The sequence below is a fragment of the Neoarius graeffei genome, chromosome 8 (genome assembly GCF_027579695.1).
Source record: "Neoarius graeffei isolate fNeoGra1 chromosome 8, fNeoGra1.pri, whole genome shotgun sequence".
NCBI classification, from domain to species: domain Eukaryota; kingdom Metazoa; phylum Chordata; class Actinopteri; order Siluriformes; family Ariidae; genus Neoarius; species Neoarius graeffei.
The window spans coordinates 3,735,621-3,753,306 of NC_083576.1; the positions used below are offsets into that span (position 1 = coordinate 3,735,621).

At 35.0% G+C, this 17,686-nt stretch overlaps 1 protein-coding gene across 1 annotated transcript in view; it reads right to left on the bottom strand.

Moving 5' to 3' along the window:
- lingo2 (leucine rich repeat and Ig domain containing 2) overlaps positions 1–17,686 on the bottom strand; it is a 367,782-nt gene that overhangs the window by 149,183 nt on the left and 200,913 nt on the right. The gene's annotated exons all lie outside the window — the stretch shown is intronic.

Below are 17,686 nucleotides of genomic sequence, written 5' to 3' on the forward strand. Positions count from 1 at the left end.
ACCATCACACTGCCCTGGCGCTGTGTACAGTTTACCTTCTACGGTTTGTGCACTCACTATTTGCCATTACTTTCTCCAACCGTTGTTACAGATTACAGGGAACGGCCTGGATTTAAGAGACAAATACATGTTCCTCTTGTTTTGAACACTTATTTGTAGGCAGTGCTTAATTTGTAAAGTGGGAGGTCCCGGAGCGCAGAGGATGAGCGGCTCCGGTGCGGAAAAAAAGAGGGGGGGAGGGGGGCGCGGCGCTGCGCTTCTGGGCATGTTTTGTAATAACACTGCAAATTAAGTTCATCTGCAGATATTTTGTGGATGTCGTTTCATGAGAGAAATCACCAACAAGACAGATATCAAAATCAGACATTAACACTAAATAAACTTGCATTTTTTTCTTTAATTATTTGTTTTGTTTTTTTTGTTACATAGTCAAAAGAGGTGTCGGATCACCGGATCCAGTGTAAATAGCTGCCGGAGCCAACGCCCGAGGTTCCGGAGCGCGCTCCGGCTTGCTCCCCCTCAAATTAAGCGCTGTTTGTAGGACACTGCCTCTGATCTGTCCTACAGTCTACCAACAGCAAAGGAACACAACGCTAGCTAATGTTGTTAGCTAATAGCTACTACAGAAGAACAAAGAGGTTACAATGGGTTATTTTAGCCTATTTGGTTACACACTCGCCGCCACAGAATGTTAACAGCAATGTAATGCCTTTTCTGGCTAATTTTATTTGTCTTACCTCCAACAAAGTGGTCACTACACAAGCGTTGGTATGCCGAGGGCTGCCAATCTTTCCTGTTTATGGCTGCTATCCATCTTCTCCGTCGGTCAGCATCTACCGGGATCCGATAAAATGATAACCCTTGCCTTGTTTGTTGATGGTTACTACATCCAGGTGCACAACAATATAGTGGCATGATGGAAGTCTTGCTGAAAATAAACACTTTCTTTGCTGCCGTTCCTCAATGCTGGCTGTGGTAAACTACTGGTAGTACATGTCCAAAAATGGCGGCCGCGTTTGTCGTGACATCACGTGAAAAGGGTCCATACCGGTACTGTAGCGGTATAACTGTATCAGTACGAAACCCACAAATGTATGGGTTTCGTACCGGTACAGTATCGGCAGTGTAGCGCTTCGCTGTAGTGTGGACAGATGAAGCGGCTCTGTATCGATACAAATATAATGTGCAAGCGCAATGAACCATTTCTACTTCTTCCGGGTTATTCATACAGTACAATACGCACGCGCTTTCCAACTGTAAATAAAACATCAAAATGGCTCAAAACGACCGTGGAGCTACATGGAGCAAAGAAAGGGGGGAGAAAGAGGGAGGAAGAAAGGAGGAAGAGGGGGAAAGGGAAGGGAAGAGAAGGGAAGAGGGAGAAAGTGAGGGGGGAGAAAGGGAGATTCGTTTTCTTCATTTCTTTCTCAACTGCCTCACGTGTTTTATACGATTCGACTGAATAAATGACCACCAGAAATACAGACTGTACATTGACAACAAAAAGCGCACACACGTTGTTTCATACGCCATATTCTCGGAAGGAAGTTACTCGGTAACCACGGAAACATTTCGCGCACGCGCATTTCAACTACCGTGAAAGAAAACCGCAAACATTTCTCGCTAGTGTGGACAGATGCACTAAACTGTACCGGTATACTTTGTATCGATACAGTTATACCACTATCGTACCGGTATATATGTGAACACAGCATTTATCCTTCCCAAATCCCCAAATCCTGCCAGCCGTCGACCAAATGTGATATTTGTTTCATAACACACTACGGGCCATGCTGTTATCAGAAACTAATCCGTGACACCATTTTCCTATAATAGCGCAGATCGAAGTGTTTTATTCCTCTTACACCACAGCGATTTGACAATTCAATTTTAAGTTCATAAATAAACGACACAATGTAATTTTTATCCATTTAGGACATTTATAAATTTTCCATGGTATCCAGTGAATGTTAGCTCCTGTTGTAAGGGATGTTATAGCAGCGATAAACATTCAGAACCTCACGTCTAATGTCTCTCTTTTATTTCTTTTGAAATCAATAAGAAAAAAAAGATTTAAAAAAAAAACACGTAGCTTGTCATGTTACCATAAAAGTGCTGACACTGGAGACTCCTTCCAGAAACATCTCGTACTGTATCAGGTAACTTCAATCACCATTCACATTTTCTTTGTTAAATACCACACATTTTTAAAAAAAGAGAGTTATCAAGAAAAAAAAAAACACCACAAGTTATCACTTAATAGAGTGATTAAATAAATAAATAAATAAACCAATCAGCATTGTGAATGTGGAATGATTGACACATCTCAAGACAATTTGAACTCCACAATATTAACCGACACCCACAGAAGCCCCGCCCCATTCTGTGATCTCATATGAGTAATGTTTGTAGTGAATATTCACTGGGATTTAGTGAGGTATGTCCTGAACACGAGGAATTTTTTGAGACTTTTTCTCTGAAAAGAGCAAAAAAATTAACTATTAATTAAAAAAATTAAAAGATTAAATAGGTGTACCATGATGTAACACAAATATAAATTAAAGTCCATTATAAAAGAAACTGGAGCGCACATCTACAAATACAATTACGTTCTCTTTACAAAAACACACAAACGTCATTTCAGAGCTTCGTCCTCTGCGAGTTTTCCTCCAGTTCCACTCATTTCACCTCATAAAGAACGGATTCTGATCTCCCGATCGATCGCAGGTCCAAAGACAACTGTCTCGCCACCTTCCGCTTGGCTGTGACGGAAAGGCAGCAGGTAATTTAACATCTCTTCCACAACAGCCAGGAGGACAGGCAGGAGTAATGAAGCGTCTCAGAACCTGAAGGACCTGACGGGACATGGACTCGGATAAATGCTCATGACAGAACAGAGAGCTCTCGGCTCCCGCCGTTTAGCTTAACCGAGTTAGCACGGCCAACACACTCTGCTGAGTGCGGACTCTCCGGGCTGAAAAGCTCATTTCAGAGGTGATACAGGTTCTGAAACCTGCTTAGATCCCATCAGCTACCAAAATGAAAAAAAAAAAAAAAACAATAAAAACTTTACTCATTATCTAATAACATTTCACTTGGATATATTTATTTTTACAATATATTTCATCATTAAAAATCAGCTTTTCTCTCGGTGGTATATTGATCTTTTTATTTTTTTTCATGCTCTTACAGTTCTTCTGTAGGAACAATGAAACATTCTGTGTAGAACCTTAAGGGTGTGATTTTGTGGTGGGGAGAAATGATACAAAGCCAATCTGAAGTTTATTTGAAGGATTTCAGTTTCTGCAGGAACGCCGGAAGCTTCCATGGAGAAATGGACAACTAAGGATTTCCCATTGAAGGACGCTCGAACCCTTAACTACACAAGGAACCGAGCAAGAACACCCCCGGTCATCCGGGACGTTTCTGGTGCCTAATATATTTTCTGTAATTTTGCTGTGGAGCTACACTGCTAATGTTGCTAACACATTTTTTTTTTCTTTCCCCCAGATTACACTATTTTTACTTGAGTATTGTTTAAGCTAACAGGATTACTTGAGGTTTTAAAACTAACAGTGCATTTATTTGAGAATCTTTTAACCTAAAACTATTTTGAGTATTTTTAGGCTAACAGTATTTTTACTTCAGCCACTTTTATGTTGTTAACAATATTTTTACTTTAGTAACTTTTATGCGAACAGTGTTTTTACTTCAGTAACTTTTATGCGAACAGTGTTTTGACTTAAGTAACTTTTATGCGAACAGTGTTTTTACTTCAGTAACTTTTATGCGAACAGTGTTTTTACTTCAGTAACTTTTATGCGAACAGTGTTTTGACTTAAGTAACTTTTATGCGAACAGTGTTTTTACTTCAGTAACTTTTATGCGAACAGTGTTTTTACTTCAGTAACTTTTATGCGAACAGTGTTTTGACTTAAGTAACTTTTATGCGAACAGTGTTTTTACTTCAGTAACTTTTATGCGAACAGTGTTTTGACTTCAGTAACTTTTATGCGAACACTGTTTTGACTTCAGTAACTTTTATGCGAACAGTGTTTTGACTTCAGTAACTTTTATGCGAACAGTGTTTTGACTTCAGTAACTTTTATGCGAACAGTGTTTTGACTTCAGTAACTTTTATGCGAACAGTGTTTTTACTTTAGTAACTTTTATGCGAACAGTGTTTTTACTTCAGTAACTTTTAAGCGAACAGTGTTTTGACTTCAGTAACTTTTATGCGAACAGTGTTTTTACTTTAGTAACTTTTATGCGAACAGTGTTTTGACTTCAGTAACTTTTATGCGAACAGTGTTTTGACTTCAGTAACTTTTATGCGAACAGTGTTTTGACTTCAGTAACTTTTATGCGAACAGTGTTTTGACTTCAGTAACTTTTATGCGAACAGTGTTTTGACTTCAGTAACTTTTATGCGAACAGTGTTTTTACTTTAACTTTTATGCTAACAGTGTTTTTACTTTAGTAACTTTTATGCGAACAGTGTTTTGACTTCAGTAACTTTTATGCGAACAGTGTTTTTACTTTAGTAACTTTTATGCGAACAGTGTTTTGACTTCAGTAACTTTTATGCGAACAGTGTTTTGACTTCAGTAACTTTTATGCGAACAGTGTTTTTACTTTAGTAACTTTTATGCTAACAGTGTTTTTACTTTAACTTTTATGCTAACAGTGTTTTTACTTTAGTAACTTTTATGCGAACAGTGTTTTGACTTCAGTAACTTTTATGCTAACAGTGTTTTGACTTCAGTAACTTTTATGCGAACAGTGTTTTGACTTCAGTAACTTTTATGCGAACAGTGTTTTTACTTTAGTAACTTTTATGCGAACAGTGTTTTGACTTCAGTAACTTTTATGCGAACAGTGTTTTGACTTCAGTAACTTTTATGCGAACAGTGTTTTTACTTTAGTAACTTTTATGCTAACAGTGTTTTTACTTTAACTTTTATGCGAACAGTGTTTTTACTTTAGTAACTTTTATGCGAACAGTGTTTTGACTTCAGTAACTTTTATGCGAACAGTGTTTTTACTTCAGTAACTTTTATGCGAACAGTGTTTTGACTTCAGTAACTTTTATGCGAACAGTGTTTTTACTTCAGTAACTTTTATGCGAACAGTGTTTTTACTTCAGTAACTTTTATGCAAACAGTGTTTTTACTTCAGTACCTTTTATGCGAGCAGTGTTTTTACTTTAGTAACTTTTATGCGAACAGTGTTTTGACTTCAGTAACTTTTATGCGAACAGTGTTTTTACTTCAGTAACTTTTATGCGAACAGTGTTTTTACTTCAGTAACTTTTATGCGAACAGTGTTTTTACTTCAGTAACTTTTATGCGAACAGTGTTTTTACTTCAGTAACTTTTATGCGAACAGTGTTTTTACTTCAGTAACTTTTATGCGAACAGTGTTTTTACTTCAGTAACTTTTATGCTAACAGTGTTTTGACTTCAGTAACTTTTATGCGAACAGTGTTTTGACTTCAGTAACTTTTATGCGAACAGTGTTTTGACTTCAGTAACTTTTATGCTAACAGTGTTTTGACTTCAGTAACTTTTATGCGAACAGTGTTTTTACTTCAGTAACTTTTATGCGAACAGTGTTTTGACTTCAGTAACTTTTATGCGAACAGTGTTTTGACTTCAGTAACTTTTATGCTAACAGTGTTTTGACTTCAGTAACTTTTATGCGAACAGTGTTTTGACTTCAGTAACTTTTATGCGAACAGTGTTTTTAATTCAGTAACATTTATGCGATCAGTGTTTTTACTTCAGTAACTTTTATGCGAACAGTGTTTTGACTTCAGTAACTTTTATGCTAACAGTCTTTTGACTTCAGTAACTTTTATGCGAACAGTGTTTTGACTTCAGTAACTTTTATGCGAACAGTGTTTTTAATTCAGTAACTTTTATGCGAACAGTGTTTTTAATTCAGTAACTTTTATGCGAACAGTGTTTTGACTTAAGTAACTTTTATGCGAACAGTGTTTTGACTTAAGTAACTTTTATGCGAACAGTGTTTTGACTTCAGTAACTTTTATGCGAACAGTGTTTTTACTTTAGTAACTTTTATGCTAACAGTGTTTTTACTTTAACTTTTATGCTAACAGTGTTTTTACTTTAGTAACTTTTATGCGAACAGTGTTTTGACTTCAGTAACTTTTATGCGAACAGTGTTTTTACTTCAGTAACTTTTATGCGAACAGTGTTTTTACTTCAGTAACTTTTATGCGAACAGTGTTTTTACTTCAGTAACTTTTATGCGAACAGTGTTTTTACTTCAGTAACTTTTATGCGAACAGTGTTTTTACTTCAGTAACTTTTATGCGAACAGTGTTTTTACTTCAGTAACTTTTATGCGAACAGTGTTTTTACTTCAGTAACTTTTATGCGAACAGTGTTTTTACTTCAGTAACTTTTATGCTAAGTGTTTTTACTTCAGTAACTTTTATGTAAACAGTGTTTTGACTTCAGTAACTTTTATGCGAACAGTGTTTTGACTTCAGTAACTTTTATGCGAACAGTGTTTTGACTTCAGTAACTTTTATGCTAACAGTGTTTTTACTTCAGTAACTTTTATGCGAACAGTGTTTTGACTTCAGTAACTTTTATGCGAACAGTGTTTTGACTTCAGTAACTTTTATGCGAACAGTGTTTTGACTTCAGTAACTTTTATGCGAACAGTGTTTTTACTTTAACTTTTATGCTAACAGTGTTTTTACTTTAGTAACTTTTATGCGAACAGTGTTTTGACTTCAGTAACTTTTATGCGAACAGTGTTTTTACTTTAGTAACTTTTATGCGAACAGTGTTTTGACTTCAGTAACTTTTATGCGAACAGTGTTTTGACTTCAGTAACTTTTATGCGAACAGTGTTTTTACTTTAGTAACTTTTATGCTAACAGTGTTTTTACTTTAACTTTTATGCTAACAGTGTTTTTACTTTAGTAACTTTTATGCGAACAGTGTTTTGACTTCAGTAACTTTTATGCTAACAGTGTTTTGACTTCAGTAACTTTTATGCGAACAGTGTTTTGACTTCAGTAACTTTTATGCGAACAGTGTTTTTACTTTAGTAACTTTTATGCGAACAGTGTTTTGACTTCAGTAACTTTTATGCGAACAGTGTTTTGACTTCAGTAACTTTTATGCGAACAGTGTTTTTACTTTAGTAACTTTTATGCTAACAGTGTTTTTACTTTAACTTTTATGCTAACAGTGTTTTTACTTCAGTAACTTTTATGCGAACAGTGTTTTTACTTTAGTAACTTTTATGCGAACAGTGTTTTGACTTCAGTAACTTTTATGCTAACAGTGTTTTTACTTTAGTAACTTTTATGCGAACAGTGTTTTGACTTCAGTAACTTTTATGCTAACAGTGTTTTGACTTCAGTAACTTTTATGCGAACAGTGTTTTGACTTCAGTAACTTTTATGCGAACAGTGTTTTTACTTTAGTAACTTTTATGCGAACAGTGTTTTGACTTCAGTAACTTTTATGCGAACAGTGTTTTGACTTCAGTAACTTTTATGCGAACAGTGTTTTTACTTTAGTAACTTTTATGCTAACAGTGTTTTTACTTTAACTTTTATGCGAACAGTGTTTTGACTTCAGTAACTTTTATGCGAACAGTGTTTTTACTTCAGTAACTTTTATGCGAACAGTGTTTTGACTTCAGTAACTTTTATGCGAACAGTGTTTTTACTTCAGTAACTTTTATGCGAACAGTGTTTTTACTTCAGTAACTTTTATGCAAACAGTGTTTTTACTTCAGTACCTTTTATGCGAGCAGTGTTTTTACTTTAGTAACTTTTATGCGAACAGTGTTTTGACTTCAGTAACTTTTATGCGAACAGTGTTTTTACTTCAGTAACTTTTATGCGAACAGTGTTTTTACTTCAGTAACTTTTATGCGAACAGTGTTTTTACTTCAGTAACTTTTATGCGAACAGTGTTTTTACTTCAGTAACTTTTATGCGAACAGTGTTTTTACTTCAGTAACTTTTATGCGAACAGTGTTTTTACTTCAGTAACTTTTATGCTAACAGTGTTTTGACTTCAGTAACTTTTATGCGAACAGTGTTTTGACTTCAGTAACTTTTATGCGAACAGTGTTTTGACTTCAGTAACTTTTATGCTAACAGTGTTTTGACTTCAGTAACTTTTATGCGAACAGTGTTTTTACTTCAGTAACTTTTATGCGAACAGTGTTTTGACTTCAGTAACTTTTATGCGAACAGTGTTTTGACTTCAGTAACTTTTATGCTAACAGTGTTTTGACTTCAGTAACTTTTATGCGAACAGTGTTTTGACTTCAGTAACTTTTATGCGAACAGTGTTTTTAATTCAGTAACATTTATGCGATCAGTGTTTTTACTTCAGTAACTTTTATGCGAACAGTGTTTTGACTTCAGTAACTTTTATGCTAACAGTCTTTTGACTTCAGTAACTTTTATGCGAACAGTGTTTTGACTTCAGTAACTTTTATGCGAACAGTGTTTTTAATTCAGTAACTTTTATGCGAACAGTGTTTTTAATTCAGTAACTTTTATGCGAACAGTGTTTTGACTTAAGTAACTTTTATGCGAACAGTGTTTTGACTTAAGTAACTTTTATGCGAACAGTGTTTTGACTTCAGTAACTTTTATGCGAACAGTGTTTTTACTTTAGTAACTTTTATGCTAACAGTGTTTTTACTTTAACTTTTATGCTAACAGTGTTTTTACTTTAGTAACTTTTATGCGAACAGTGTTTTGACTTCAGTAACTTTTATGCGAACAGTGTTTTTACTTCAGTAACTTTTATGCGAACAGTGTTTTTACTTCAGTAACTTTTATGCGAACAGTGTTTTTACTTCAGTAACTTTTATGCGAACAGTGTTTTTACTTCAGTAACTTTTATGCGAACAGTGTTTTTACTTCAGTAACTTTTATGCGAACAGTGTTTTTACTTCAGTAACTTTTATGCGAACAGTGTTTTTACTTCAGTAACTTTTATGCGAACAGTGTTTTTACTTCAGTAACTTTTATGCGAACAGTGTTTTTACTTCAGTAACTTTTATGCGAACAGTGTTTTTACTTCAGTAACTTTTATGCGAACAGTGTTTTTACTTCAGTAACTTTTATGCTAAGTGTTTTTACTTCAGTAACTTTTATGTAAACAGTGTTTTGACTTCAGTAACTTTTATGCGAACAGTGTTTTGACTTCAGTAACTTTTATGCGAACAGTGTTTTGACTTCAGTAACTTTTATGCTAACAGTGTTTTTACTTCAGTAACTTTTATGCGAACAGTGTTTTTACTTCAGTAACTTTTATGCGAACAGTGTTTTGACTTCAGTAACTTTTATGCGAACAGTGTTTTGACTTCAGTAACTTTTATGCGAACAGTGTTTTGACTTCAGTAACTTTTATGCGAACAGTGTTTTTACTTTAACTTTTATGCTAACAGTGTTTTTACTTTAGTAACTTTTATGCGAACAGTGTTTTGACTTCAGTAACTTTTATGCGAACAGTGTTTTTACTTTAGTAACTTTTATGCGAACAGTGTTTTGACTTCAGTAACTTTTATGCGAACAGTGTTTTGACTTCAGTAACTTTTATGCGAACAGTGTTTTTACTTTAGTAACTTTTATGCTAACAGTGTTTTTACTTTAACTTTTATGCTAACAGTGTTTTTACTTTAGTAACTTTTATGCGAACAGTGTTTTGACTTCAGTAACTTTTATGCTAACAGTGTTTTGACTTCAGTAACTTTTATGCGAACAGTGTTTTGACTTCAGTAACTTTTATGCGAACAGTGTTTTTACTTTAGTAACTTTTATGCGAACAGTGTTTTGACTTCAGTAACTTTTATGCGAACAGTGTTTTGACTTCAGTAACTTTTATGCGAACAGTGTTTTTACTTTAGTAACTTTTATGCTAACAGTGTTTTTACTTTAACTTTTATGCTAACAGTGTTTTTACTTTAGTAACTTTTATGCGAACAGTGTTTTGACTTCAGTAACTTTTATGCGAACAGTGTTTTTACTTCAGTAACTTTTATGCGAACAGTGTTTTGACTTCAGTAACTTTTATGCGAACAGTGTTTTTACTTCAGTAACTTTTATGCGAACAGTGTTTTTACTTCAGTAACTTTTATGCAAACAGTGTTTTTACTTCAGTACCTTTTATGCGAGCAGTGTTTTTACTTTAGTAACTTTTATGCGAACAGTGTTTTGACTTCAGTAACTTTTATGCGAACAGTGTTTTTACTTCAGTAACTTTTATGCGAACAGTGTTTTTACTTCAGTAACTTTTATGCGAACAGTGTTTTTACTTCAGTAACTTTTATGCGAACAGTGTTTTTACTTCAGTAACTTTTATGCGAACAGTGTTTTTACTTCAGTAACTTTTATGCGAACAGTGTTTTTACTTCAGTAACTTTTATGCTAACAGTGTTTTGACTTCAGTAACTTTTATGCGAACAGTGTTTTGACTTCAGTAACTTTTATGCGAACAGTGTTTTGACTTCAGTAACTTTTATGCTAACAGTGTTTTGACTTCAGTAACTTTTATGCGAACAGTGTTTTTACTTCAGTAACTTTTATGCGAACAGTGTTTTGACTTCAGTAACTTTTATGCGAACAGTGTTTTGACTTCAGTAACTTTTATGCTAACAGTGTTTTGACTTCAGTAACTTTTATGCGAACAGTGTTTTGACTTCAGTAACTTTTATGCGAACAGTGTTTTTAATTCAGTAACATTTATGCGATCAGTGTTTTTACTTCAGTAACTTTTATGCGAACAGTGTTTTGACTTCAGTAACTTTTATGCTAACAGTCTTTTGACTTCAGTAACTTTTATGCGAACAGTGTTTTGACTTCAGTAACTTTTATGCGAACAGTGTTTTTAATTCAGTAACTTTTATGCGAACAGTGTTTTTAATTCAGTAACTTTTATGCGAACAGTGTTTTGACTTAAGTAACTTTTATGCGAACAGTGTTTTGACTTAAGTAACTTTTATGCGAACAGTGTTTTGACTTCAGTAACTTTTATGCGAACAGTGTTTTTACTTTAGTAACTTTTATGCTAACAGTGTTTTTACTTTAACTTTTATGCTAACAGTGTTTTTACTTTAGTAACTTTTATGCGAACAGTGTTTTGACTTCAGTAACTTTTATGCGAACAGTGTTTTTACTTCAGTAACTTTTATGCGAACAGTGTTTTTACTTCAGTAACTTTTATGCGAACAGTGTTTTTACTTCAGTAACTTTTATGCGAACAGTGTTTTTACTTCAGTAACTTTTATGCGAACAGTGTTTTTACTTCAGTAACTTTTATGCGAACAGTGTTTTTACTTCAGTAACTTTTATGCGAACAGTGTTTTTACTTCAGTAACTTTTATGCGAACAGTGTTTTTACTTCAGTAACTTTTATGCTAAGTGTTTTTACTTCAGTAACTTTTATGTAAACAGTGTTTTTACTTCAGTAACTTTTATGCGAACAGTGTTTTGACTTCAGTAACTTTTATGCGAACAGTGTTTTGACTTCAGTAACTTTTATGCTAACAGTGTTTTTACTTCAGTAACTTTTATGCGAACAGTGTTTTTACTTCAGTAACTTTTATGCGAACAGTGTTTTTACTTCAGTAACTTTTATGCGAACAGTGTTTTTACTTCAGTAACTTTTATGCGAACAGTGTTTTTACTTCAGTAACTTTTATGCGAACAGTGTTTTTACTTCAGTAACTTTTATGCGAACAGTGTTTTTACTTCAGTAACTTTTATGCTAAGTGTTTTTACTTCAGTAACTTTTATGTAAACAGTGTTTTGACTTCAGTAACTTTTATGCGAACAGTGTTTTGACTTCAGTAACTTTTATGCGAACAGTGTTTTGACTTCAGTAACTTTTATGCGAACAGTGTTTTTACTTCAGTAACTTTTATGCGAACAGTGTTTTTACTTCAGTAACTTTTATGCTAACAGTGTTTTTACTTCAGTAACTTTTATGCGAACAGTGTTTTTACTTCAGTAACTTTTATGCGAACAGTGTTTTTACTTCAGTAACTTTTATGCGAACAGTGTTTTTACTTCAGTAACTTTTATGCGAACAGTGTTTTTACTTCAGTAACTTTTATGCGAACAGTGTTTTGACTTCAGTAACTTTTATGCTAACAGTCTTTTGACTTCAGTAACTTTTATGCTAACAGTGTTTTTACTTCAGTAACTTTTATGCGAACAGTGTTTTTAATTCAGTAACTTTTATGCGAACAGTGTTTTTACTTCAGTAACTTTTATGCGAAAAGTGTTTTGACTTCAGTAACTTTTATGCGAACAGTGTTTTGACTTCAGTAACTTTTATGCGAACAGTGTTTTGACTTCAGTAACTTTTATGCGAACAGTGTTTTGACTTCAGTAACTTTTATGCTAACAGTCTTTTGACTTCAGTAACTTTTATGCTAACAGTGTTTTTACTTCAGTAACTTTTATGCGAACAGTGTTTTTAATTCAGTAACTTTTATGCGAACAGTGTTTTTACTTCAGTAACTTTTATGCGAACAGTGTTTTGACTTCAGTAACTTTTATGCGAACAGTGTTTTGACTTCAGTAACTTTTATGCGAACAGTGTTTTGACTTCAGTAACTTTTATGCGAACAGTGTTTTGACTTAAGTAACTTTTATGCGAACAGTGTTTTTACTTCAGTAACTTTTATGCTAACAGTGTTTTGACTTCAGTAACTTTTATGCGAACAGTGTTTTGACTTCAGTAACTTTTATGCGAACACTGTTTTTACTTTAGTAACTTTTATGCTAACAGTGTTTTTACTTTAACTTTTATGCTAACAGTGTTTTTACTTTAGTAACTTTTATGCGAACAGTGTTTTGACTTCAGTAACTTTTATGCTAACAGTGTTTTTACTTTAACTTTTATGCTAACAGTGTTTTGATTTCAGTAACTTTTATGCGAACAGTGTTTTGACTTCAGTAACTTTTATGCGAACAGTGTTTTGACTTCAGTAACTTTTATGCGAACAGTGTTTTTACTTCAGTAACTTTTATGCGAACAGTGTTTTTACTTCAGTAACTTTTATGCGAACAGTGTTTTGACTTCAGTAACTTTTATGCTAACAGTCTTTTGACTTCAGTAACTTTTATGCGAACAGTGTTTTGACTTCAGTAACTTTTATGCGAACACTGTTTTTACTTTAGTAACTTTTATGCTAACAGTGTTTTTACTTTAACTTTTATGCTAACAGTGTTTTTACTTGAGTAACTTTTATGCGAACAGTGTTTTGACTTCAGTAACTTTTATGCTAACAGTGTTTTTACTTTAACTTTTATGCTAACAGTGTTTTGATTTCAGTAACTTTTATGCGAACAGTGTTTTGACTTCAGTAACTTTTATGCGAACAGTGTTTTGACTTCAGTAACTTTTATGCGAACAGTGTTTTTACTTCAGTAACTTTTATGCGAACAGTGTTTTTACTTCAGTAACTTTTATGCGAACAGTGTTTTGACTTCAGTAACTTTTATGCTAACAGTCTTTTGACTTCAGTAACTTTTATGCTAACAGTGTTTTTACTTCAGTAACTTTTATGCGAACAGTGTTTTTAATTCAGTAACTTTTATGCGAACAGTGTTTTTACTTCAGTAACTTTTATGCGAACAGTGTTTTGACTTCAGTAACTTTTATGCGAACAGTGTTTTGACTTCAGTAACTTTTATGCGAACAGTGTTTTGACTTCAGTAACTTTTATGCGAACAGTGTTTTGACTTAAGTAACTTTTATGCGAACAGTGTTTTTACTTCAGTAACTTTTATGCTAACAGTGTTTTGACTTCAGTAACTTTTATGCGAACAGTGTTTTGACTTTAGTAACTTTTATGCGAACACTGTTTTTACTTCAGTAACTTTTATGCGAACAGTGTTTTTACTTCAGTAACTTTTATGCGAACAGTGTTTTTACTTCAGTAACTTTTATGCGAACACTGTTTTTACTTCAGTAACTTTTATGCGAACAGTGTTTTTACTTCAGTAACTTTTATGCGAACAGTGTTTTTACTTCAGTAACTTTTATGCGAACACTGTTTTTACTTCAGTAACTTTTATGCGAACAGTGTTTTGACTTAAGTAACTTTTATGCGAACAGTGTTTTGACTTCAGTAACTTTTATGCGAACAGTGTTTTGACTTCAGTAACTTTTATGCGAACAGTGTTTTTACTTCAGTAACTTTTATGCTAACAGTGTTTTGACTTCAGTAACTTTTATGCGAACAGTGTTTTGACTTCAGTAACTTTTATGCGAACAGTGTTTTGACTTCAGTAACGTTTATGCGAAGTGTTTTTACTTCAGTAACTTTTATGCTAAGTGTTTTTACTTCAGTAACTTTTATGTAAACAGTGTTTTTACTTCAGTAACTTTTATGCGAACAGTGTTTTTACTTCAGTAACTTTTATGCTAACAGTGTTTTTACTTCAGTAACTTTTATGCTAACAGTGTTTTTACTTTAACTTTTATGCGAACAGTGTTTTTACTTCAGTAACTTTTATGCGAACAGTGTTTTTACTTCAGTAACTTTTATGCGAACAGTGTTTTTACTTCAGTAACTTATGCGAACAGTGTTTTTACTTCAGTAACTTTTATGCGAACAGTGTTTTTACTTCAGTAACTTTTATGCTAACAGTGTTTTTACTTCAGTAACTTTTATGCTGAAAGCATAAATAATAAGTTACTAACATACTAAGTACTGTTAGGAACTTTTATGCTAAGAGTATTTATTTATTTATTTGTTTATTTTTACTTCAGTAGCATTTATGCTAACAGTATTTTTTTATCAGTAGCATTTATGCTAACAGTATGTTTACTTCAGTCACTTTTATGCTAACTGTATTTTTATTGATTACATTTTTATATCCAAGTCTTTTTTCTCAGGCTTTTTAAAGCTGATTCGTAGCTAATAATTAATCGCTAATACACTACAATTTTCCTTGAACTTTTCTTGAATTTATATTCCAGTTTAGCGATTGAAGATCAATTGCTCAATAATTTTTAATCTTGTGGTAAATTATTGTGCCTTATTTTTGATAGGCGTTCATAACTGCTCTTCTGACCTGTTCATCTGGAGTTTCATGTCCAGTCCGAGCTGATTGATTGATTATTTTTCCTAAGATTGTCCACTTTTCCCAGTTTCCTGACATCAGGAACGTCTCTGCTTTTCATCATAACCGAATCGAGGGTAGTTTTTTGTTGAAATGTGTGCAGTTTGATGAATTTGGTTGCGTATCATTGACAAACCCCACACTATTTCAGGTTGTGATTACAGATAATAGTCTTGACTCTGCTTTGAGCAGGGTTAAACACACACAGATATGAAGCCCTGACTGCTCGGCGAGAAGAAAACCAAATTGCTGCTTGGATAGAAATTACAGTCATTTGATGCAGAGCGAGCCGTTTCATCTCTTCTGAACAGCATCATACTCAAGAATCCGTTTGCTGCGAATGTCTCTGAGCTGCTGTTTATTTTTCATCATTGAAAGAAGCATGAGAAGGAAAAAAAGACAAAATAAGAGAGACAAGACGAGGGAAAGTCAGATCGATCCTCGTGATTCTGGTTTATGATTCATTCGTCCTCTGGAGCAGAAACACAGAGAGCTTCGGGCAGGAAACACATTTCAGACGAGACTGAAGTGACGAGGAAGAGCATTTCTCCCTCCATCATCACTTTCTGCAGAATTCTGGACTCTGATTGGTCAGAAGGTGTTGATTCATTTTCTATAACAGTAGCTCTGACAGTTGTGCAGCTCCACGTCACAGGTTTATATCAACACGCTTGTTTTAATGCGCTTTAAAAATGCAGTTTATGAAATGTGCGTCATTGTTGATATGAAGTTTTCTGTAAGGAGATGTTTACGGAGGGAGTCTCCAGTGTCAGAGGCTCATCGTCAGGACAGAGGAGTGTTTGTTTATTTGCAGTTTCTCAGGAACACAGCAATAAGCTGTGTCTGTTTGTCTGATTATCTTGGAGAGAAAGAGAGAATAAAGAGAGGCTGATGGTGTGTGAACGACTGTTTATAGCTGAAAACAATGTAGGTGAGAACAGGAACGAACTTGTTTCATGGATACGGATCGTTAAATGTAACTAAGTGGATAAAAAGCATACGATGAATCAGTCAGTCATTCTTTAAATAATAAAAATTGTAGGGTGGCACGGTGGTGTAGTGGTTAGCGCTGTCGCTTCACAGCAAGAAGGTCCGGGTTCGAGCCCCGTGGCCGGCGAGGGCCTTTCTGTGTGGAGTTTGCATGTTCTCCCCGTGTCCGCGTGGGTTTCCTCCGGGTGCTCCGGTTTCCCCCACAGTCCAAAGACATGCAGGTTAGGTTAACTGGTGACTCTAAATTGAGCGTAGGTGTGAATGTGAGTGTGAATGGTTGTCTGTGTCTATGTGTCAGCCCTGTGATGACCTGGCGACTTGTCCAGGGTGTACCCCGCCTTTCGCCCGTAGTCAGCTGGGATAGGCTCCAGCTTACCTGCGACCCTGTAGCACAGGATAAAGCGGCTACAGATAATGAGATGAGATAAAAATTGTAATCATGGACAAATCACTGTGATGTAAGAGAAGAGAAATAAAATACTCCGATTCATCACATCACCCTGTTGTTGATTATTTTCCTATAACAGCACAACATGGAGTATTTTATTGTTTTATTATCTTTTTTTTTGTCTTAAAAGAGATGCTGATGAAAGATCGACTGTTTATCGCTGCTAAGTGATAACAGGAGCTAAAAAGAATGTCTCTGTACTGTAACTACAAACATAAAAATACAATATTGTCGTTTTGATTCACCAAATTAAAGAAACAAACTTCAGGCACCAGTTTGCACCGATACCTCAGGAAAAATAAAGATAAATATATTTTCAGAGGCGGCACGGTGGTGTAGTGGTTAGCGCTGTCGCCTCACAGCAAGAAGGTCCTGGGTTCGAGCCCCGGGGCCGGCGAGGGCCTTTCTGTGCGGAGTTTGCATGTTCTCCCCGTGTCCGCGTGGGTTTCCTCCGGGTGCTCCGGTTTCCCCCACAGTCCAAAGACATGCAGGTTAGGTTAACTGGTGACTCTAAATTGACCGTAGGTGTGAATGTGAGTGTGAATGGTTGTCTGTGTCTATGTGTCGGCCCTGTGATGACCTGGCGACTTGTCCAGGGTGAACCCCGCCTTTCGCCCGTAGTCAGCTGGGATAGGATCCAGCTCGCCTGCGACCCTGTAGAAGGATAAAGCGGCTACAGATAATGTGATGTGTGTGATGTGATATTTTCAGAATCGGTAATAATAAAAATAAAATTCTACACTCTTCCATCATCAGCCAGATGAAGATATTTAGAGGAGGTTCTTGCTGCAGAACCAAAAATCCAATGGGCGGAGCCAAATATGATCTGAATCCTCCTACAAACTTCACCTTAACCTCGAACTCCAAACGCGTGAGATGGTCTACAACACAGAATAACAAACACGTTAATCCAGCCTGAAATACACAATGAGGAGGTCGGATGAGGTACCGTAGGTAGGAGGAGCTGGACCAGGTCTGACTCCACCCCCTGGACTTTTGGTTCTGCAGCAAGAATTACTTAGATATATATATTGAGGTATTTCACCTGACGTCACAGGGTCACATGACGCCCCGGTGTCCGCCATTTTGGACGGCAAGCT